Raw genomic sequence first — 23,701 nt, 5'->3', positions numbered from 1 at the left:
TTTTTCACAGCTCTTTCAGTCAACCTCTGTTCTTTATATTATATTTTTTCTTTGGTTTTTAATATTTTATTGGCCTTTTCATTTTTTCAGGATGATATGGATGAGCCAGACCTGGGGGATGCGTCAGTGGTCCTCCTTACAACCGTGAGTGACGATGCCACAAGCCCAGTTCACTACCACCCAGAGAAAATCTCCGTCATCCTAGAGGGTGATGTCGTGGTCGACCTCCCCAGGCTTGCTGATGCCTTTCTGGTAATGTTTGGCCTGATTTATGCTCTACATCTCTCCTATCCGAAGGGACTGACCAACACATTTGAGTTCACACAGAAAATCCTGCTTGGTCTGGATAACTCTAAATTGTCACCAAAGCTACAGACTCTCAAAAATGACCTCATGTTACATGTGTAACTATAGATCTGAAAAGGAGTTGTGGGTTCTGAGGGCTCACCCTGTTAGATCATAGTCCACAACAAGAATATGTCATGGTCCATGGTGACTATTGTTCAACTGTTGATGTTCAAGTTGCTGCTCTACAGTATTCAACTGTTTTTTTAGCCAAATGGCACAAAGTTGTTAATGTAATTTACACTTTATTGTTGTTGAACCGATATGCGTTTACACTGACATTTTGTTTTTACAAGGTGTAGTTTGGGGAAAGAATCTGGCCTCAAAGTTTCAGGCTGTTTTACTGATTTAAAGTAATTGCCTACCCAGTGGCAAACAGTGTTACAGAGACTTTATCATCCCCCGAGGATGGGATGTTGGGATATTGTGAATTTTGCTTTTGAATTTGAATTTCTTTTCTAGAACTACACAGTGCGTCCTGAAGTTACTAGATTTAAACCAGATAGCCAAAGGAAGGCTACACACTGTGCCTTATGTATTTAGGATTTTGAAAATTGTTTACATTGCTGCACTGCAAGTTTACAACCAGATTGCCCAAATTGTGCCTTTGTAATTGTTTCTTTCAAATATTTATGTTTCATTTTATGCTACAAGGCACAGGTGTGGGTAAATATTTTTTCAAAACTCAAAGGGTAATGTTGTATGAACAGTTTCCTGATTTTGAATGTTTTTCACTACTACTTTTAAGTCAAGAGTACTTGATAAGCTACAGACAACAATGACCTCATGTTACATGTGGATTCTAAGGGCTTACCCTGTTAGAGCAAAGTAGACAACAAGAATATGTCATGGTCTGTGGTGACTATTGTTCAACTGTTGATGTTCAAGTTGCTGCTCTACAGTATTCAACTGGTGTTTAGCATAATGGCACAAAGTTGTTGATGTAATTTACATTTTATTGTTGTTTAACCGATATGCTAAGTGTTGACACTGACATTTTGTTTTTACTGATTTTGAATATTTTCCACCACTACTTTTAAGTTAAGAGTACTTAATATGTTTAAGGCAATCAGTTGCCACAAATATTTTAAGTGTGAGGGTAAATGATTTTGACTTTAAGCAAGTCAGTGTTTTTGAGTCATGTGTAATCGGAAGATTGAAAGATAAAGCTAATAAATGTTAAGTTCGTTGAACATGAAATCCTGAGTTTTCATGCTTGAAATTATTAAGTTATCTTTAGTTATTGCAATGAGAAAGATGAATGAATTATTTGAGTACCATGTACTGACAATTTTTGAGTTGGCCTAATCAGTAATTCAATTTATGAGTAATTTAAAAGTATATCTAATATCAACTCCAAATATTTAAGCTCTGATATACTCAAATGTTTGAGTTTATGAACTCAAAAAAAATGTGGCAACTGATTGCCTCACTTTTTTTGAGTTCTGCTAACTTATTCGGGTTTACAGTGTACTTAGATAAAAACATCGCTCTGTGAGATAAGAGTGGAACCAGTTAAAAACGGTACCAGAGAGGCAAGCTAGGTGTCTGAGTCTATATAAAAAAATGTGATGGTCTACTGTATCAAAGGCGGCGCTTAGATCCAGTAGAACCAGGACTGTGAGTTTCTTGTTATCTAAGTTCCACCTGATGCCATTTAAAATCTTTAAAAGTGCTGTCTTGGTACTGTGGTTCATCCTAAAACCAGACTGATGTTTCTCTAAAATGTGGTTTCTGTTTAAAAAGTCATCGATTTGGTTAAAAAACACTTTTTCTAGAATTTTACTTAAAAAGGGTAAGTTGGATACAGGTCGGTAGTTATTAAAAACTTTGGGGTCTAAATTGCTCTTCTTCAGAAGGGGCTTCACCACAGCTGTTTTAAAGGCGGTGGGGAAGACACCTGTCTGAAGAATCAGAATCAGAATCAGAATGCCTTTATTAGTCCCCCAGAGGAGAAATTCCATTTCAGTTACATCCCGTCCAAGAAACACAAAAAAGACAGTGACACATAACAGGGGAGAACATGAGCGGGAGAACTGTGGGTCGCACACATGGAGAGTGCCCTGTTTACTTAGATGAAAAAGAGGAAAAACAAGAGGGAAGAAGAGGGTAAAAAAAGCAACTCCCAAACTAAGCTCCTGTAGGGGGGGGCACAGTGTGGGATTAGGAAAAAAACACCTTGGCGCATAAGCAACATAGTAAGACATTACAACAAAATCTCAAGGACTTGCACATGTGGGAGGGGTGGGGGGAGTTGGGGAGGGTAGAGGAGAGCAATTCATAATGTTTAAAAGCTGTTCCTCAAAGAATCCATCAAATGATTTTACAAGTGAAGTGGGAATTGGATCTAAAAGGCAGGTTGTTGGGTTTACTTGGGAGAAAACTTGACCAAGTGTCCTCACATCAACCAGGGCAAAACACTCCAGTGTTTTCTCAAGCAAGGACAACAACTCAGGTGTGTTAACAGATAAAACTTGTTGGGATAAAAGGAGATGATGGTTGGGATGGTGTAGATGGTGCTGTGCGGTACTTCTGTGCGGGTGTGTGTGGGGGGTGTGTGTGTGTGTGTGTGTGTGTGTGTGAGACGTACAGGTAGTCAATCACATGGGTGTGATTGAATCACGTGGTGAATGTTACCTGCTAAAACCGAGCTGCCCAGTGTACTCAGATTAAGTTCATCGTAGTGATAAAAGGAAGGGCGATTCCAGAAAAGGTTGAAATTGTCAAAAAAAAACATGTTGTGTGATGTGCAGGTGTGCTGGAGCCAGGTGTTCATGCTGAGGAGTCTGAAGAACCGCTCAGCACCGTGGGAGTGGGTCGGTATGATGAAGACCCTCTTCCCGCATGACTCCAGGAGGCTGTAGAGGTCTTTTAAATCCTTTTTTGTTAATTCTGACTGTCACTGAGCATTGTCGTTTGTGCCGATGTGAACGATAATCTGGGTTATGGAGGATGGCATGGACTGGAGCAGTTTATTGAGTTTGTCCGTGATGACGGTGACGGTGGCTCTGGGAAAACACCGCGTGGTGGCGTTGAAGAAGCGGACATTGCGGATGATGCTGTCCCCCACGATGAGTGTCATGGGGCTGAACAGTGGACGGGGGGGCAGGTGGATCGAGCCAGTGGCATCGGATTCGGGGGGGGGGCACTCAATGGGCAGCTCCGGGTGCCGGGCAGGGAGGAGAGGGGCTGGAGCCAGAGCTCTGCCCTTCCACCACTGCGCTGAGGTGGAGGTGATGCAGGTGATCTCAAGCTGAGTGGAGGAGAGGTGGTGGTGTCAGCCCCTTCAGAGGCAAACTCCTGGGCAGGGCAGGGAAGAAATGGCAGAAGAGAGACAGAGCTCTATTTCTTTACTTCGCTAAGTTTTACCTTTGATTGACTCTTCCTTATTAGAAATTATCAATCTGTCATTATCAACAGCTACCTTTAAAGTAGCTGTAATAAGACATCTACTTAAAAAGCTGACTCTTGATCCAGGGGTTTTAGCCAACTATAGACCGATATCCAACTTTCCCTTTCTCTCAAAAATTCTTGAGAAGCAGTTGCTAATCAGCTGTGTGACTTTCTATAACAATGGTTTATTTCAGGATTGCCAGTCAGGATTTAGAGTGCATCATAGCACAGAGACAGCGCTGGTTAAAGTTACAAATGACCTTCTAATTGTATCAGATAAAGGACTTGTCTCTGTACTAGTCTTATTAGATCTTAGTGCTTCATTTAACACCAATGACCATGGCATCCTATTGCAGAGACTGGAACACTTCATTGGCATTAAGGGAACTGTGCTAAGCTGCTTTAAATCCTACTTTTCGGATTGTTCTCAGTTTGTACATGTTAATGATGACTCCTCTGTGCTCGTTAAAGTCAGCTACGCAGTTCTGCAGGGTTCTGTGCTTGGACCAATTCTACTCACCTTATATATATTTCCTTGAGGGAATATTATCAGAAAGCACTCAATAAATTTTCATTGCTACGCAGATGATACCCAGCTATGTTTATCAATGAAACCAATCAGTTAACTAGACTGACTCCTGAAGTGTGTCTTCGGGACATAAAGACCAGGGGCCTCATTTATAATACTTTTTAAGCACAAAACGGGGCTTGAAAGTTGCATAAGCAACTTCCTACGCAAAGGTTGTGATTTATAAAAATAAACTTAGCGTGAGAATGTGCGCACCGGTACGCCAACTTTAATGCTTGCGTACGAACATTTTGGAGTGGGAATTAGCCGACAGGTAAGTGTTTGGTATGATTAATATTATATAATGTTACATTGTCTGTCTAAAGCCCCTTTTGGGTATGATATAATTCAGTTAAATTATGTCCTTAGGTCTGGGATATCGCAGCCATTCCTCAGCGCCATAATGCCAGCCGTTTTGGATGGCATTATAAAAATGACCAGTCGATACATCAGGTTTCCTTACACTGTGGGTGAACAGGCCAACATTAAAAGGCAATTTGCAGCAATGTCCGGTTTCCCAAATGTAATCGACGCAATTGACTGCACTCACATTGCTATAAGGGCTCAGAGTGAAAATGAATTTGCTTATGTGAATCGAAAAAATGTGCATTCACTCAATGTACAAATTATTTGTACCTCGGACATGATCTTGACAAATGTAGTGGCACGGTGGCCTGGGTCAGCACATGACTCATTCATCCTGACGCACAGTAGTGTAGGGATCTGTAATTTCTGTAATGTGGGTGTGTCGGGGCGGGATGTGAGGTGAATCCACCTGCGCAATCTTCCAGGTGGAGTGTGATTTATAAAGGGAAAATTGCGTGCAGGTGTGAGTATGCACGGTTTTATAAATCTGAATATTTTTTGGCGTACGCCATTTTCAGCTTTTGGGCGTACGCACACTTTTAGTATGGATTCTACGCATGTTTTATAAATGAGGCCCCTGGATAACCTGCAATTTTCTAGTGCTAAACTCGAACAAAAGTGAGGTTATAGTACTAGGCCCTAATCACCTTAGAAACTCACTTTCTGATGACATAGCAGTTATGGATGGCATTGCGCTCCACCATTGTAAGGAATCTGGGAGTTATCTTTGATCAGGACATGTCCTTTTCACTCCCATGTAAAACAAATTTCAATGACTGCTTCACCTACGTAACATTGCAAAAATCAGGCACATCAGGCACAAAATGATGCAGAAAAATTAGTCCATGCATTAATAACTTCCTGGTTGGATTATAGCAATTCCTTACTATCGGGCTGCCCAAATTCATTGCGGAGTCTCTATGCTTTGTCGTCTCGCAGGTTCCCATGGATAGTGGCTGAATCTGGATTGTGGATTACAGCTACGTCTCCTGCCATGGCCCTGCCTGACATCCACTGCAACTGCTACTACTATTATTACATCCACTGTCACTGTTACTGTGATTGAATTTCTGTCTCGCTCTCTCTCTCTCTTTCTCTCTCTGTTTGCATTTCTGTTTGTCTCTCTCTGTCTGTCTCACTCTCTCTCTTGCTCTCTCTCTCTCTCTCACCTAACCGGTCGAGGCAGATGGCCACCCATCCAGAGCCTGGTTCTGCCTGAAGTTTCTGCCTATTAAAAGGAAGTTTTTCCTCACCACTGTCGCCAAGTGCTTGCTCATGAGGGAATTGTTGGGACTCTGTGGATAAAAGAGCTCAGCCTGTACCAGCTCTATATGGAAAGAGACAACTTCCATTGTGATTTGGTGCTATACAAACAAAATTGAAAATTGAGGGGAATTAATTTAAAGCTGAGGCTCCCCGGTGTGTAGGGGCTAATGATTGGTGCGGAGAAACCCAACCAAAAATATAAGCACCCAGACACTTGTGACAGTCACACACACACACACACACACACACTCTGTGAGGAGACCCAGAACCCAGGGGAGCACAGCACACGAAAAGGGGGGATCCCACCACCACCAGACCCTTACGAAACAAAAGTATATTGCAATATACTAGAATTAATATTGCAATACATTAGAAAATATATTTCAATATATGACAAAATCCACATATATTGGATATTAAATGTCTTTATTTGAATGAATATCTATTGTCCGAGGCTGTCATAGGCTTGTGACGTATATGTGACACTATGAGTCTATATAAACTTTATGAAGGAAATACAATTTATTTGGAAGCAATGGTGTGTACCTGGGATCCAGATATTATTGAATTTACCCCCACCCCACCCGCCTGCACAAAATACATTACATTTAGCAGAGTGTAACTTCACGTGGAAATGAGCGGCTATAGTGATTATCTTTCTCTCTCTTTTTTGTGCTCTGCTGTACACCCTCACAGATTGCCCCAGAACAGAAAGTTGTGGGGTTCCTCTATAGCTCACTCGGTAGGGTGTGCACCCCATGTATCGAGGCTATCAATCCTCTACAGTGGTTGCAGTTTCGACTCCCACCTGCGGCGTGTCGTCCCCTCTCTCTGCCCCCTTCCTGTTGTAGCTTCAGTTGTCTCTTTATCATAAAGGCTAGAAAGCCCAAAAAATAATTTAAAAAAAAAAGTTTGCGAGCCAGTTTGCTACAGCATGCTAGCAGCTACATTTAGCTAGCACTAAACACCAAGCTTGTAAGACACACACACAAACGATGAAACTACAATAGTAGCCTAAATACAGATCAACTGTTTAGTGACTTAACTGGGCCAGGTTGGAGTAAAACACAAGCCTCCTTTTCCAGTATCTCCTTGTTCTTGATGGAATCTCATATTCTGAACCAGGGGCAATGTATTTTCTTCTCCTTCTGTCCATGCCTCTCTTCTTCTGGAACAACAGAATTCTCAACAGCATCAAAAAATGCTTAAAAAAATGCTTCAGCTGGGTCACATGGGTAGAATAGGCATGAATGTCAAGGCACGCGCCAGAGCATTACTTCTACAAATCCAGTTCCAAGGCTACTGAGATTCTTGAACGGAAGTAAACAAAACAAGTCTGTGCGTGCCTCAGTGGTAAGAGAACAAAATAAAGTTTGCACTGGTGACCTGGTCTAAAGGAAAGGATAAAGATGTTTTCAGTATAGTCCTCATAAAACGGATCGTAGACTTCGATCCCGAAGACTCAAACAAGGAGTATCTGTAATGGAGGTGATGAGGATGAAAATGAAGGGTTTATTGTAAACTTTATATTGGTCCTTTTACATCAAGTGGTGAGCACTATGGTACAGAAGGCACAGAAACCAATAGCTCTTTTTAAAATAAGCAGAATTAAAACGAGGTGTCCTTAAAACAGTCTCTAAAATGGGCCAAACAATCTTCAAATACACGGGTTAAAATCGGTTAAAAATCTGGCTAAAACAAAGGTACAAGGCCTGATTTAAAACCGATTTAAAACAAAACCCAATGACGGCGGCCTTTCTGTTCCTAGTGCGGCGCCGTCATCACGCCACTCTCTGGCTTCCTCTCGTGACAGACCCCGTAGGAGGGCGGACCATCTCCAGGATACCTGGAACAACAGGAAAAACCACAGCAGCAGTGGGGAGTACACCACGCGGTATGGCTATGACGCCTCTTTTCGTGTGCCAGAGTGTTACTAGGTCCAAAGGATACTTACGCGGCTCGGCAGAGCTCCTCACTCTGCCGCTGCCATACGGTCGCGTTGTAACACTCTGGGCTTCGTTGGCTTGGCTGCTGCCACCACCCTGTTCCAGTCTCTGATCTGCAGCTGTGTCAGGCGTAGCCCTCTCAGGCAGTCTCTCCACCGCTTCCTCTGTCGGTATGGTGGTCGTCCTCTAAAATGTTTGCCGCTCACCGTCTCTGCACCGTGTGATCCCCCCTCCGCACCCGCTCTCCTCCGCCTCTCTTCTTTCCGTGTTGTCCCCTTAAGTCCCTCCTCCTCGTGTGCAGTTGGCTGCTCACCGCTCCATCCTCCAGTCTCATTGGCCAGTCTATACACAAAGGTAAAGCACTCACAGGTGCAGGTTACCAGTCCAATAACAAAGGGTGCCCCGGCCAGAAGTAAAACAACTCAAAATCACTTCACACTAAAACCACGCAATAAAACATAATAAAAACACCACTACAAACACAATAAAAGCGTGCAAGAAAATAAATAATAAATAAAATTATATACAATAAAAACAGAATGGTTGTACACAAAATAACTCATTCTTCCGCCGTGCGACATATCTTGTCGAGTGCTGCAGTGGCAAGAGGCCTTCGAATGGGTGGTTGGTTGAACCAGCACACATTTTGCAGTTGGCAGGCAAGTACAGTTATTATTATTATTTTCACTTCATTAGTCATGAAACATTAATCATGATAGCAATTATCTTGTTGAGGTGTTTGCATCCTTAGCCAAGTAACGTTTGCGGTAGCTATTAGCTTCGGGACAGTGACAAGCTAGCTAACGTTAACTTTAATGAAGCGGTACTCATGTGATTAACAGATGTTAGCTAGTTAACGGCTGTCAGTTAAAAAAGCAGAGGGGAAACAATACAACAAAGTAAAAACAGCCCAAAATTGGACAGTAAAATAATGTATTTGATGTAAGGTAAGCCACATAGCTTTGTTTCTAGGCACTAAATGCTGTCTTGCTACTATTTTTCGCTAACAGAAAAGGAGTCTACACTTAAGACTGCTGAGCAGGAACTCTTGCAAGAGGGCACACCAACAAGTAAGAGAAAGAGGGTACCCAACAAACTCTTCTTTGACACACAGGAGGAAACTGTAGAACAAGTTGGAAAAAAGGTAAAAGGGTTCTTTTCATGACGGTTGTTTTGATAATGTATTTTTATTTGGAATTTGGGAGAAATGTTGTAAGTACTTATAGAATAAAACAAAAATGTTGATGTTGCTCAAACTTATACCTATAAATAGTAAAATCAGAGAAATTGCAGTAGTGCAGTGGTCTGACTGAGGCCTCTCTGTGTTGAGCTTGCTATTCTCTCTGGGTACTCTGGCTTCCTCCCACATTCCAAAGGTTGCATGAATGTTAGGTTAATTGATGACTCTAAATTGCCTATAGGTGTTTGTGTGTCTGTATCTGTTAGCGCTGTTGGGTTGTACAAGTAAGTTCCTGGCAACTTAAAATAAAGGAACTATAGCACTGCTGCTATGAATTTAAACAGATTCTAGCCATGGAACATATTAAACATAATGATTCATTTTATCAATATTTGGCTTAATTTTCCTAACTCTTTTGTGTATTTCAACAAGACAACACAGTCGCCTGACAGCTAGAAGGTTCGATTCCCATCTGGGGTGTTGTGGGCACTGGGGCTGTGTCCTCCACCATGCCTTCGGTGCCTGCTGCTCAAGGAAAAAGGGCCTTTCTGTGTGGAGTTTGCATGTTCTCCCCGTGTTCACCTGGGGTATCCTCCATAAAAATACCCCCACTAAAAACATGCAAGAAGATCACCACCTCACCAATGGTGATGAAAAGAACTGGGTCCCTGGGTGCCGCTGTCGGCTGGCAGCCCACAGCTCCTGGTCTGCTGCGGAGGAAGGACATTCCAGGATGGGTCAAATGTGGAGAAATAATTTCTCAAAACATGGCGTGTGCATGTAGTGTGTGCATTGTTCTGTAGTGATAAATAAAGTACGTCTCTTCTTCTCTTCTTCAAATTTTTCTCAACAGAAAAACTACAAATGCATAGCTGCAAGGTGGTCTGAATTGGAAGTATTTTCCCAAGAAGAACCTAGTGTCAGCCCAGTGAACACTTCAGAGGCACTTCAGGAGGAAATAAGGGCCCTTAGTGAAGAGAATAAAAGACTATGGGACCAGCTGAGTGGAGGAGCTCCTGCAGGCAATAAAGATCTTGAGGCCCACGTCAAGGCTTTAAAAATGGAGAACACCAGGCTGCACAACATGGCAGTTAAAGGTAACTATCTCTTTTAGATTAAAATGGGGATTCTTTTAGATTGTATAATCTGTGTCTACATTTTAGAGTAAATATACAGATGTAGTATATACAGATGTAGTATAGGGTTCCCTGTAGGAAAAAAAATAACGTACTAATCACTGGAGCGTGGTTTGATCAACTGCCCACTGAGGCTAAATTGGTCTGGCAGAAAACCTGTAATGCCTTCAGAACCCCTCACAACACATTTTGCTACACTTTGAGACACCAAAAAATGAGCAGATGCATTTTCTTCTTCTTTTTATCTTTATTTTTGACATATTATGTATTTACAACTTGTTTGTAGTCCTTTTGTAGTAAATTTGGTGGGACATATTTTCCAGAAATTCCATCACTCTTAGTGGCTATGAAGACCCTTATATCTGGTAAGAGCACAAGCTTGTCAAGCTATGAAGGTGACGGAGAATATGAGGCCAGCATTGCTGCACCATCACCTCATCAGCCCACAACTCCGAAATCAACATCTGTAAGTATATTCTTGTAATGATCAATTAAAAACATAGAACATTCTGTCACTGGTGATTTTCTTTGTTTTTATTTCTGTTTGTCTTTCCTTCTTACAATTAATTAGGTGCAACTAGGGGATGATGATACCACAGTCTCTGCCCATTGTTGGGAGACTGCTAAAGCCCAACCAACAGCAAAGGGAAAGGCCCGCACCCTCCTGCTGGGCCTGTTCAGCGTTGATGTCCAACTAAAGTTCAACCTGACGGAAGGGGTCAACACGGTCAATCCAAATCCAGAGAGAAGTCAACCTCTGGACCCCAAGAAACTTAAAGCTTTACTCGGTGAGACTTTTAAGAAGTGATTTTTAATGGATTGATGTATTTTGCAAAGTTATTGTAAATGGTAACAAACACTTACACAAAGACTGAAATGTAAACAAATAAGAGCGAAACAGATGGACAAATAAAAAGCTTTTAAAGTTTAGATATTTTTTCTGATTTCATCAGCATTAAAATGGATCCCCTGTAGTAGCTTTACAGCACAAATTCACCTCTCATAGGCAGACACTTGGCTACGGCAAAGTAAAGTTGCTCTCACTGACCACAATACTTCCTGGAAAACAAAGTGGATACAGTAGTATAACCTCCTAGCTCTGAAAGCCCCTTGGACAATCTTTTTAACTCCTTCCTTGGTTCCTTGAGAAGCCAATTCTAAGTTTCAGACTGAATTACAGTATTTAGAGGTAACCTACTGAGGAACGAGGACTAGGCATACAAGATTGGGATCCACCTCATCTTTCCTATTGCAACAATCCGAGGCTAACGTTGTGGATGTCTTATTTTATTATCTTTTACAGATGCAGTTGTTCAGCAACACCCAGGGGCAAAAATTTTGGACATTAGAACAGCAATTAACAAAAAGATCTGTGAATTAAGGCACCTGCACAAGAAGTCCATGGACAACTGAAGGACTGGGCCTTGATTAGTTGGCTTGTGTGCACTTCTTAATGTTTTTTTTTTTTTTCCACTGAGGGATTGTTATTTTTTATTTATTTATTTATTTATTTATGCATTTATTTTTCACAATGAAGTGCAGTTTTCCTTTTGGATTTTTTTTTTAAGTATTTATTTTTTTATTTATATATTTTTTTTCAATGTATTGGATTAGAGATGAAATCTTAAATGTAAAGGTAAAAGTATTGTTATGTGGTTATTAAAGACAGCAGTCAAAAGTTTGAATGTCATTGCTTATATGATTTCAAATGTTTCGCCTAAAGGACACTCAAAATTCCTTTGGCTGTAGCAGCATAATTTCGCCATCTTTCGGGAGGCGGAGTAGGCACTTAATTCTACATGTATGTGAATGGTCTTTTACTCCCACAAATGAAAACCCTCTAAGTAGGGCCAGGGGTGGTCACCATGACTATCACTCGAAGTTGAAGGTGGTGTTTCTGGTTCTTCCATCTCAAAACGAACTAACAAAGGCGGCTGAAGTGTGCTCAATGCAGGCAGGCAGCGGAGTGAAAGGTGGAATGGAAGCGTGCATGTGTCTACAATATATAATTAGATATATTATTTAATATGAATCAATGTATTTTTAAACATATTTGAGACGTATAATCCCATATATATCTGATTATATTTTCTTGTACATTGAGGTATATTATGTCATACAATTTCACATATATTCAGTGTGTATTCCAATATATAATCTCATATAATGTGGGATATATTCAAACAATATATTAAATAACATAACAATGTATTTCTTCAATATATGAAAATGGCAATAATTGCAGTATTTTCATATATGCCACAATATATCACTTACAGATATATTGTTTTAAAATACATCATGATATATTACTATCTAAATTTCACAATATATGAATACACATGAAATATATTGTCACCTAATATATTGAGAAACATATTTTTGTTGCGTAAGGGAATCACCAGCACCACCACCGAACCTCAGCAACTAAAAGAGAAAAAAAGGGATTATTGGGGTTATATCAACACAAATACAAATAAACAGAACACCCAAAATCTAACCAAAACAGGCAGTTGGCAGGAAAATATAAATCATGAACTAAACAAAAATATAACTGCCAACATGCCAAATTAATCAAGAAATGAAAACAAATACTGAAAGAAAACAATCGTCTGTCCAAACAAGATATCAAAATCAAAGAAATTAATAACTCAGGTCAACGGGGAGAGTAAATTGAATGAACTAAACAACAAAAAACAAAAGTAATCAAATCTAAAGGGATTCAGCCCCACTACTCAGTCAACTGTATGTAGCAGCAAAGAGGTCTGTGGGGTTCTATGCCTAATTAGCAACATCGCAGCCAACCATGGGAGGCGCACTGACCTATAAAAGGGGCGTCCCAACTGGCGACGTCACTTCCGGGCCGGACTTTTTTGCTTGCGACATCCATCCAGTTTTAGCATTGTTGGCTGAGTAGTGGGGTTAAATCCCTTTGTTTTTCGTTATTTTGTTCATTCAGTTTACTCTGCCTGGTTCCCTAAGTTGTTAATTTCTTTGATTCTGATATTTTTGTTCAGGCAGAGGATTGTTTTCTTTTCAGTATGTGTTTTCATTTCTTTATTTGGCTTTCTTTGCTAATTTGGTGGTTGGTAGTTTTATTTTTGTTTAGTTCGTGATTTATATTTTCCTGCCAATTGCCTGTTTTTCAGTGTTTTGTTTAGTTGTATTTGTGTTGGTATAACCCCAATAATCCCTTTTTTTTCTCTTTTAGTTGCTGAAGTTCGGTGGTGGTGTTGGTGATCTGGTGGTGGGATCCCCTCCTTTTCGTGTGCTGTGCTTCCCTGGGTTCTGGGTTTCCTCACAGAGTGTGTGTGTGTGTGTGTGTGTGTGTGTGACTGTCGCGAGTGTCTGGGTGCTTATATTTTTGGTTGGGTTTCCCCACGCCAATCAGTGGCCACTACACCCCAGTAAGCCTCAGCCTTAAATTAGTTCCCCCCTTTTCTTTGGCCCATGTGAAAGGTGTTTTATTGTTGTTTTTAAATTTCATTTTGGAACAAAGCATATGCTCCTTGTTTTTGAAAGTGGAATTGTGTCATTTGCCTTGAGTAAAACTTACCTGTGTGCCTTAACGGTGCCTTAGGTTTAAAAATACTTCCTAGGGTGAAATTCCCTAGGTGGCGTTGTTCAATCAGTGCAAAATTAATTAGTTTTACAAAAACCCTCCTATACCGACCGACATCCCCTCGCATTGCCACAACCTGGCGTTGTCAGCAACGGCAGAGACACGTGTTCCTCGTTTGTTTTGTTTTGTGTTTTTCTTTTATTTGCTCTAATGATGTTTTTCTTGTAGGCACATTGGAGCATAGGTGTTTAAAGAGATAAAGCAGCAGTGGTCCCCAGTCGTCCCTTGTGCGGGTTCTTGGTGAGACCTTTTCTACACACTTTGCTTGTTAGCTCCATATCCCAGCACTTACTGGCATTTTGTAAGTTTTGCTGTAGCCATGGAGACTGAGTTGCAGGAACTCAGAGAATTAGTTGCACAGTTAAAAGCTGACAATGATCGTCTGCGACGTGAACAGGTTGACCCTAGTGCTGTACCATCCACTTCATCTGTGCCACCTACTGCCCTCTCCACTGTTAGTGTCCCTGCAACAGAGAGACTAGTTTTTGTGCCCTGAGATAGGAAGTGTCCCATCTTCAGGGGAAGGACAAGCATAGTGGGTGGATCGAGGAGGCGCAGGCACGTATGAGGGCCCGACACTTATCCTGGTCTGATCAGGCATTTTTCTTATTCAATCACCTAGAGGGAGAGGCTAGACAAGATGTTAAATATCGTTCCAGTGCAGAGAGAGGAGACCCTGACAGAGTATTGTCCATTCTACAGGAGCTATATGGGTGCTCAGAGTCATATGTTGCTCTGCAGGAGGCTTTCTTCTCCAGGAAGCAGCAAGAGGGGGAATCTCTTAAGGAGTTCTCCCTAGCCTTGATGGGCCTCATGGAGAAGGTGAAGCAGAGCGCGCCTAGTCACATGCCAAATTCAGCAGCTCTGTTGCAAGACCAATTTATTGAGCATGTGCTAGATTGTTCCCTGTGTCGTGAGTTGAAGCAGTTGGTGTGCAGACAGCCTACTTGGTCATGTTGCTTCACCCCCAGTCTCTGAGTTGGCTGAGCTGAGAGAGATGCTTAAGCTTCAGCAAGAGCAACTCAGCCAGCTCACTCAAAGCATCGCTGTCCTACAAAACTCTCACCAGCACGGTCGTCCACCTCGTAATAGCCCAGTAACATACAGGCACTGTCACCAGTCTGGTCATTTTGCAAGGGAGTGTTGAGTGCGTATTCCTCCTCTGTCACAGTCTCATTCCAACCCCAACCCAATTCTGCTGCACAGTCTCGCTCTGCATTGGTGTCGGAAAACTAGTGCCCACCGAACTGCAGTGCCACAGTTTGGGTGGGACATAGTTTAGAGGCTTCTAGACTGATTTCGTCTTGTCCCCATTTGGATGTGGACGTGGGTGGAGTAAAGGTGCCCTGTTTGGTAGACACTGGTTCCATGGTATCTACCATTTCTAAGAGCTTTTTCCACCAGCACTTTGATCCTTGAGGTCAGGGGCGCCTCCATCATGCCACTGGTTGCAGCTTAGAGCTGCTAATGGCCTGGAGATCCCTTACATTGGCTATTTGAAGCTAGAGGTACACCTTTGCGGCAAGTTGATGTCACATTGTGGAGTGTTGGTTGTGAGGGACCCCTCTGGTGGTGTGCCCTCACAGGTGCCTGTAATTTTGGGGATGAACATCATCCATAAATGCTACCAAGAGCTTTTTGGACAGCATGGTGTGGCTTTGTTTTCACAGCCCTGTGTTCTTTGGTCCCCAGAACCTGTTGTGCAGGCACTGCAGCAGTGCCATCGCGCTAGTGTGATTGCTATTTCAATTCTTTGTACTTCATCTCCTTGAGATACCCGACTTCCCTTTATCTCACCAGGATGTCAGGTCTTTTTTGTGTTTTAAATTGTGATGTCTAGACCTCTTAACACCAACATACAAAATCTTGCAGGATGCCTCCTGTGTGAGCCACCCCCTAGGGAGTCGGCTCCGGTACCTACAGCAGACCAAAAGGTGTGAATACACACCTTTGGGTAGGGGAGGCGCTCCTTAGGTATAAATGTTTAGCTCTCCCCATGCTTGGGGTCTTTCTTCATTCTACCGCTCGGGTGATGATTCACCTTTTCTTTGCAAAGGAAATAAAATCTTGTCAGCCGGCAGAAGTCTCTATTTCATTCTTCACCAGCAGCAGAGAATTTCCACAACACTAGCACTAAGGCCCCACAGGACAGTCCAGGGAAGGTAAAGGTCAGGGGTAAGAGAGCTTGGCGCATCCCTGGTGGTGTCATGAAGATAGTGGCTGCCACATGTTCTGAGGTGTTTTCAGAGTCCACAGTACTGTTCGAACCACTGGACTCTGGGTTGCCTGCTGGTCTGCTTGCATCCCCTGCTCTGGTTCGAGTAAGCCGGGGAACAGCATACATACCAGTTGTCAATGTGGGTTCAACCGATGTGCTACTGTACCCCCGCACTGTCGTTTGCACATTAGACACAGTAAATGTGGTCAGCCTTCCATCCGGCGTCACCGAGGTGCCATCAGGGGTGGCCACTGTGTCATCTCACACTGTTTCCCCCACAGTCCAGCAGCTGGTGGATGACTTAGACCTGTCCTCATTGTCATCTGAGGAAGAGGGTCAGGTGAAGTCTCTGCTTAGACAGTACACCCCTGTCTTTTCAGCTTATGATGGAGACCTGGACTGTACCAACCTAGTCTCTCGTGACATCTCCCTGGTTGATGATGCTCCCGTTCGACAACGCTATAGGCGCATTCCACCCTCTGAACACGAGGCAGTGAAGGAGCACATCAACCAGTTGTTGTCATCACAGGTCATTCGAGAGAGTAGCAGTCCCTATGCATCCCCTATCATGCTAGTTAAGAAAAAGGATGGTAGTCTCTGCATGTGTGTTGACTACAGACAGCTGAACAGTAAAACCAGAAAAGACGCATTTCCTCTGCCATGCATAGAGGAGTCCCTGGATGCATTGTCTGGTGCCCGCTGGTTCTCGACTCTGGACCTGGCCAGTGGCTACAATCAGGTACCAGTCACTGAGGCAGATCGACCAAAGACTGCATTCTGTACACCATTCGGCTTGTTGGAATGGAACAGAATGCCCTTTGGTCTCTGTAACGCCCCCAGCACCTTTCAGTGGTTAATGCAGCGCATTTTTGGAGACCAACAGAGTCAGTCCGTGTTGTTGTATCTGGTTTATATTGTTGTGTTTTCGTCAACAGTGGAGCAACATTTGAAGAGACTGAAGGTTGCGTTAAGCTGACTTGAACATGAAGGCCTCAAGGACAAACTCAGCAAATGTTCTTTCTTCCAGAAGGAGGTGCATTACTTGGGCCATGTGATCTCTGGTGATGGCGTGTCGACCGACCCGAGTAAGACTGAGGTGGTTGCCAATTGGCCGATTCCCACAACAGTCTCAGTCTTGCGGTCTTTCCTTGGTTTTGCCAGTTATTACAGAAGTTGGCAGCCCCTCTGCATAGGGCTGTGAGTGGGGCCATGTAAAAACTGGTAAGAAGTCTGGCCGTGGCGTCATCTGATGTTGGACCGATGAGTGTCAGGATAGTTTTCAGCCACTGAAGGCCAGGCTCACAACTGCACCAGTACTGGCCTATGCAGACTTTTCACTCCCCTTCATCTTGGAGGTAGATGCAAGCCATGGTGGCTTGGGAGCAGTGCTCTCTCGGGTACCAAGCAGGTAAGGTGAGGCCAGTAGCCTATGCTAACCGAGGTCTGAGGCCCACTGAAAGGAACATGACAATCTACAGCTCTATGAAGCTTGAGTTTTTGGCCTTTAAGTAGGCTCTGACAGAAAAATTCAGAGAGTACTTGTTGGGTCATAAGTGTGTTGTCTACACCGACAACAATCCCCTGAGTCATCTGTCCTCCACTAAATTGGCAGCCACCGAGCAGCAGTGGGCAGCCCAGCTTGCTGCTTTTGATTTCGAGATAAAGTACCGATCAGGGAGGAGTAACAGAAATGCAGATGCCCTCTCTCGTCAGCATCCACCTGGTCCTCAGGATGTGGAAGCTATGCTTCCAGGTACTGGGAGCAGGTGTAATCATTCTAAATGTTAAATTATTGTCTTTTACTGGCTTCTGTTTTTAATTTTCCTTTAAATGTATTTTATTTTATTTTTCCTATTCTCTTCTTCTTTCTTTCTTTATCTCTCTCTTTCTTTGAAATATATTTTCTATTTGTGATTTTAATGTATTTTTATGCTTCTGTAAAGCACTTTTTTTGCCTGGTGTATGAATTGTGCTATACAAATAAATTTGCCTTGCCTTGCCTTGCCTTACTGTCATGCCGACAGCTTTGCAGCAAGCGTTGACATCGAGGAGGGTTGAGAAACTCAAACTGCAATTTCTGCCTTGCCACAGCACACCCCATCTGACATTTGTGCTGACCCTGACCCTGTAATTCATTAACTGCTGATGTTTTGGAGGAGAAGGCAACATCCCAACCTTGAGGAGCAGCAACAGTTGTCACCGTCTACATTGGCTCTGCTCCGGCAGTGGGACCCCCACCTCTGAAGGAGGGAGTCCTGTATCGCCAAGTGTTTCGCTCAGATGGTGGTGAAGCTGTGTTGCAATTGTTGTTACCAGTGGCACTGACAGAGGAGGTCTTGACTCAACTTCACAAGGAGCACGGCTACTGGGGAGTGGAGCGGACACTGGCACTCTTGCGGGCCAGATGTTATTGGTCTGGCATGTCCTCTGCTGTTGCCCAGTGGTGTCAAACCTGTGAGCGGTGTCAGGTTGCAAAGGATGTCCACCCAGCAGCTCGCAGCTTTTTGGGGCATCTGTTGGTATCACGCCCTAATGAGATCCTTGTGGTTGATTACACCTGTCTAGAGCCTGCCCAGAATGGTATGGAAAACATCTTAGTAATGACAGATGTTTTCAGTAAGTATACCGTAGCTGTCCCCACCTGCGATCAGCGGGCCTCCACTGTGGCCAAGGTTCTTTACAAGTTTGGTGTACCAGCTCAGTTACACTCTGAGCAGGGTCGTAACTTTGAGAGCTCCTTGATCCAACAACTTTGCAGTTTGTATGGCATTGTTAAATCGTGCACCACTCCGTACCACCAGCTGGCAATGGTCAGTGTGAGTGATTTAATCACACCCTTCACAACTTGCTGCGTACTTTGCGAGTTTCTCCAAAGAGAGACTGGAACTCGTGTTTGCCTCAGGTGAAATATTGCTACAACACCACTCCCCATCGGGCCACTGGCGAGTCTCCCTTCTCCCACTACTTGCAACAGGCAGCCAACCATAGGAAGCGATGCCATGATCAGCAGGTGAAAGATGTGCCCTTGAGCGAAGGTCAGGTGGTATATTTGCGTGATTTCAGTGCAAGAGGTCCCAGTAAGATCCGGGACTGGTGGAGCTCCGTGAAGTACCAGGTGCTGAAGGCTCCTAGGGGAGGTGGCTCTGTATACACCATTGCCTAGGTGGATGACCAGACCAAGGTCAAGCAGGTCTATCGTTCGATGCTGAGGGCTGTGGTCTGTATAGACCCACCTGTTTCGGCCTCTGCCCAGAATTCACCACCAGTAGGAGAGCCACCCTCTGAAGATGGGGGTGACTTGCTGGTTCTGAGCCAAGAAATCCCTGGGCCTCCACCTGCCCTCCGTTCGACTAACCGCAGTGACCCTGCCTACATTTCCAGTACTGATGTGCATTAAAATGGATGGATAAATGCTGGATAATTACTATTGCAAAGGGCTCCACACCTCAGATACACACCAAGCATGTACAAGGGCAGTCTTAAAGCAAAGTACCACCAAAGAAAAAGAGCCGCACAAAGCAGGAGAAAAAGCAAAAAAAAGCAACAAAAAGCAAACAAGAAACAGACCACAAAGCAAACAAAATGAAGTCACAAAAACAAACAAGAAACAGCAGACCATAAAGCAAACCAAACGCAGACAAAAGCCGGAAAGCTGGTGGCGATGTGTCACGTTGAAACCAGCCGCGAAACCCAGTAAGCTGATGCTGACATCATTCACACACTGTTGACAGTGGAATCAGTTAATGGGGTCGGCTAGTCATGATACACCGGAGGGAGAGGGAGAGGGAGAGAGTGTATTGCGCAGCTACCAGCATCTACCTACAATAATACTGTTGTTAGCCGCAGTCATTATCAGCTGTTAACAGGCCGAGAGGGAGACACTTACCACAGCAGGCCATTTAGGTGGCACCAAGTCAGTCGCTCTGCAGTGCACCATAAAATCATTAGCTCCCTGCCACAAGAGCTGAAAGCAGCAGGTGAGCAGAAGTCCAGCGTGACGTCGCCAGTTGGGGAGCAGTGAGAGAGGGAACTAGCAGGTGGGAATCGCCCCTTTTATAGGTCAGTGCACCTCCCGTGGTTGGCTGCGGTGTTGGCAATTAGGCATGGAAACCCACAGACCTCTATACTGCCACATGGGCAAGTCGTTAGGCGGTGGAAGGTAACCAAAGTTAGAGAGAAAAGAGAGAGAAGAGTTAGAGAAGAGCTTTTTGAGGGTTAGAGAAGGAATATTGAATTTTGGACTGAAAGAAAGAGCTTTTAGCTACAGATAAATAGATAGAGACTGATAGGCAAGGGGGTCCTTGGGGTGCTTGTGTAGCAGTATGATATGCTGCTGGGGGCTGTATACAGGTGGGTCGGCTGCTCTGTATTCACTTGGCGCATTAGCCTATCGGTGAAAAGGACGAGGGTATAAAAAGGAGACTGTGTCCCTCCCTCATCCTCTCTCACTTCCTGGCTCGAAGGCCCTTCTGCTTCCCAGCCTTCCACTTCCTCCTCTGTTCTCCATGCAGTGGTCCATCCTGGTTAAGGGGATGGCGGCGACCTTCCTTGTTTGCCATAAGCACTAGACAAAAAGAAGACCAGCGGCGCTTAAGGCATCACCGGCGCACCACAGACGCTCCCCTTCGCACGGAGCTGTGCAGAGCCTCTTCGTCTCTCTCCCTACTGGCTGAACGCCTGCTGATCCAGACCAGTGGATCGAATCTGGATGCTAAGATAAGTGCAGGAACGCTGCTGCTTTGCCGACCCTCATTGCCTGTAGCTTGTGCATGCTGCTCCTGCTTCCGCTTCGCTCACTACTGCCTGCTCCGCTCGCCACTGCTTGCTTAGTTTGCTGTCGCTGCCACCGCTTTATGTTGGGACTAACTTGGAGTGGTTGCTTGGGCCCTGGTACTCTGGCCCAGCTCCTCTCGTAACATCGGGCCCCAGCAGTGGTTGCCCAGCCTGGACTGTGTGTGTGTGTGTGTGTGTGTGTGCGTGAGCGCCTGCGTGCGTGTGTGGACGGGTGAGTGCGTGTGGGGGGGGGGCTTAGATGGGATAAGGCACTTTCTTTGCCTGTTTCTTTGAGTGTATTGTGTTATTTTGAATTCATTGGTTGGTTAATTATTATTTAGTTTTCATTTCGAATTAAAGTTTATGTACATTTGTTTTCGTATCTCTGGCCAGAGGCTTGTGTTCCTTGTTTCCTTTTTTTTGGTTTGTTTGTTTGTTGTTGGTTTTCCTTTGTTGTTACTGAGTACTTGCCTTTTGCGGCTTTTAACACCAATAACCAATGACGTTGTAAACTAATTGTGTTCTCCCCTCTCCTTTCTAGTTGTTGGGAGCTGACGGTGGTGGTGGTGCCCCGGTTGGCGGTGTCCCCTGGTGTGTGGTGTGGTCCTGGAGTTTAGTTTGCGGTGTAATTCACTTTCGGGTTAGGTGTCACGTGTGAGTGGGGTGCTCCTCTTTTAAGTTGGACTTCCTCCCCCAAGTCTCCCCCGCACTGTCGGTAAGCTTCACCGTTGGAGTAGGGTGTTAGCACCTTAGTTTCCTTTTAAGTCTGTTTTTTTTTTTTTATCTTGAGTGATCTGTTAATAAACTTAAGTTTTGACTAACATTGAACCACACCTCCTGCCCTTCTTTGTACAACTTACCTGCGTGCCTCTCTACTACAACCTCTAATTATCCAGAATTCCCTGGGTGAAAAATCCCAGGGTGGCGTTGTTGGCTTTTCTGTCCAAAATTTATACACTCAGATCTTGTCCATAAGACTGTATTAGCCCTCGCACCGCCACACTTGGATAGTGGGTAGGGTGTCCTTATGTCCTTGGAATGTGATAAGCAACCTGTGTGTGAGTGTTGTTTAGGCATGTATCTAATGCAACAGACCTCACTGACAGAAAAGAGATGTGTCATCTGCCTTCTGTTATCCAAACTGGCTTTCACCAGTCATGCTATCTTACAGTTCTGAACAGTACAAGGACATTCATTAGGTTACACAAGTGCAAAAAGAAAGTACAGAATAAGAACAGATAAAATCACTAGACAGAGCCAAATTGTTGCAGTTGGCCTGTCCACGTCCTGGTAACTGGCCAATTGCATTCGGTTGCTTTAGTCCAACTTCTGTACGGGGCAGGCCCAGTCCAGGAAGACAAATGTGAACTTTTATCAGAGATCTGGGCTCATTCTGACGGAGATCCTGCGACAGCACTTTCATTCCCAGCCCAGTGCTGCTATACTTTACCTGTGACCTCAATAAATATTTTGTCTGTGAACTGAAGATTTCTCTGGTTTGTTCTTGGGCTTCCAATGAAAGAATCAGTCTAACAGTATCAACGCTTCTCCCGTATTTCTAGGTTGTAAAATGACAAAACTATGATCTGCCATCTAGAGGCTAGTAGCAGTTGGGCTTTAGATATTGGACATGAGACAGTTATAATTAGTAGTACACAATTCAGCAAATATAATCTGCCTTTCCTCGTTTCTTTGTTCTACTAGTTCGTTACACTATTAGTTATCATATACGTTAGTATTAGTATTGAAGAATGTCATTAATCAACAAAATGTTTCTGATGCATGTATATCGGTGTCAACATATGTGTTGGGAACAATGTGGAAATGTGATTGAAAATTGATCATTTAGACTATGTGATTGACCATAGTGAGAAGCAGTTGAGTCCATCGCATGCAATCATTAGTTAATGTTTTCTCTGTATAGGATGAAATCACAGCGTTCCCCCTGTAAATCATTCTAAGTGCGTGAAGGTCTGTTCGTCACGGACACGCCCCAGAGTGCCAGATGGTATACGCCCCACAGCGCATGGCAAGCGCTCACTTCTTCTTTGTCTCACTTCTTTGTTCTAGATGCACTCTTTGCTTGTTCTTTACTCACACCACTTTTTCGGCATTTTAGTTTTTCTTTAGTTTTTGCAACTTCAATTTTTGCTTGTCGGTTGTCTTCTGCCTGCTTATTGGCATATTATTTGAATCCTTTGTCTACTTTTAGCGCCACGTTAAACCGCATAACTTTTTCAGAGATAAAGCCGAACTCTTCTTTTCTTGAACCATTAAAGCCAAATGACATAACAATTTTTTTGTAGATATTTTTGACCGGCCATCGAAAGTATTCTCAACTTTATTATTAACGGAGAAGTTTTTGTCATACGGCCATCAACCTCTTTGGACTGAAGTCCTGCAGCCAGCCTCAACCCATTTGGGTCAAATAACCATCGAAAGAGCTGCTCCTTGTCTGGAGCCCAGCCCGGCTGTGGTATATACATAATAAGCTTCTCAGGTGCTGCTTGATCACCAGTGACCCCACCTCTGTCCCCCTCAGGTGTGCCACTCCACCCCACCCCTTACCTAAACCTAACCCTAAATAGCAACTACTACCCATTAAATAAGCATTCTCCCTCAACAATGTCCTAATTACTGCCAATTACTGATAGTAGGTAAGGAAGTTGTTGTACATGAATTATGATCTTACTAACCTAACCTATACCTATCCCTTAATAGCTTTAACCACCTAATCCCCAGAATAAGGAATTAAATCCTTTATAAGACTGGCAACTAGTAGTTTTTATGTACTTGTACTTTTTTGAGCATTTGGGAGAAAAAAAAAGTTTTATCCTTTTATCACAAGTATTGGACTTGTACTGGTATTTAAGAAGAATTATTACATG

The sequence above is a fragment of the Chaetodon auriga genome, chromosome 9, assembly GCF_051107435.1.
Source record: "Chaetodon auriga isolate fChaAug3 chromosome 9, fChaAug3.hap1, whole genome shotgun sequence".
Classification (NCBI taxonomy): Eukaryota; Metazoa; Chordata; class Actinopteri; order Chaetodontiformes; family Chaetodontidae; genus Chaetodon; species Chaetodon auriga.
Note: the sequence above shows the minus strand (reverse complement) of the source record.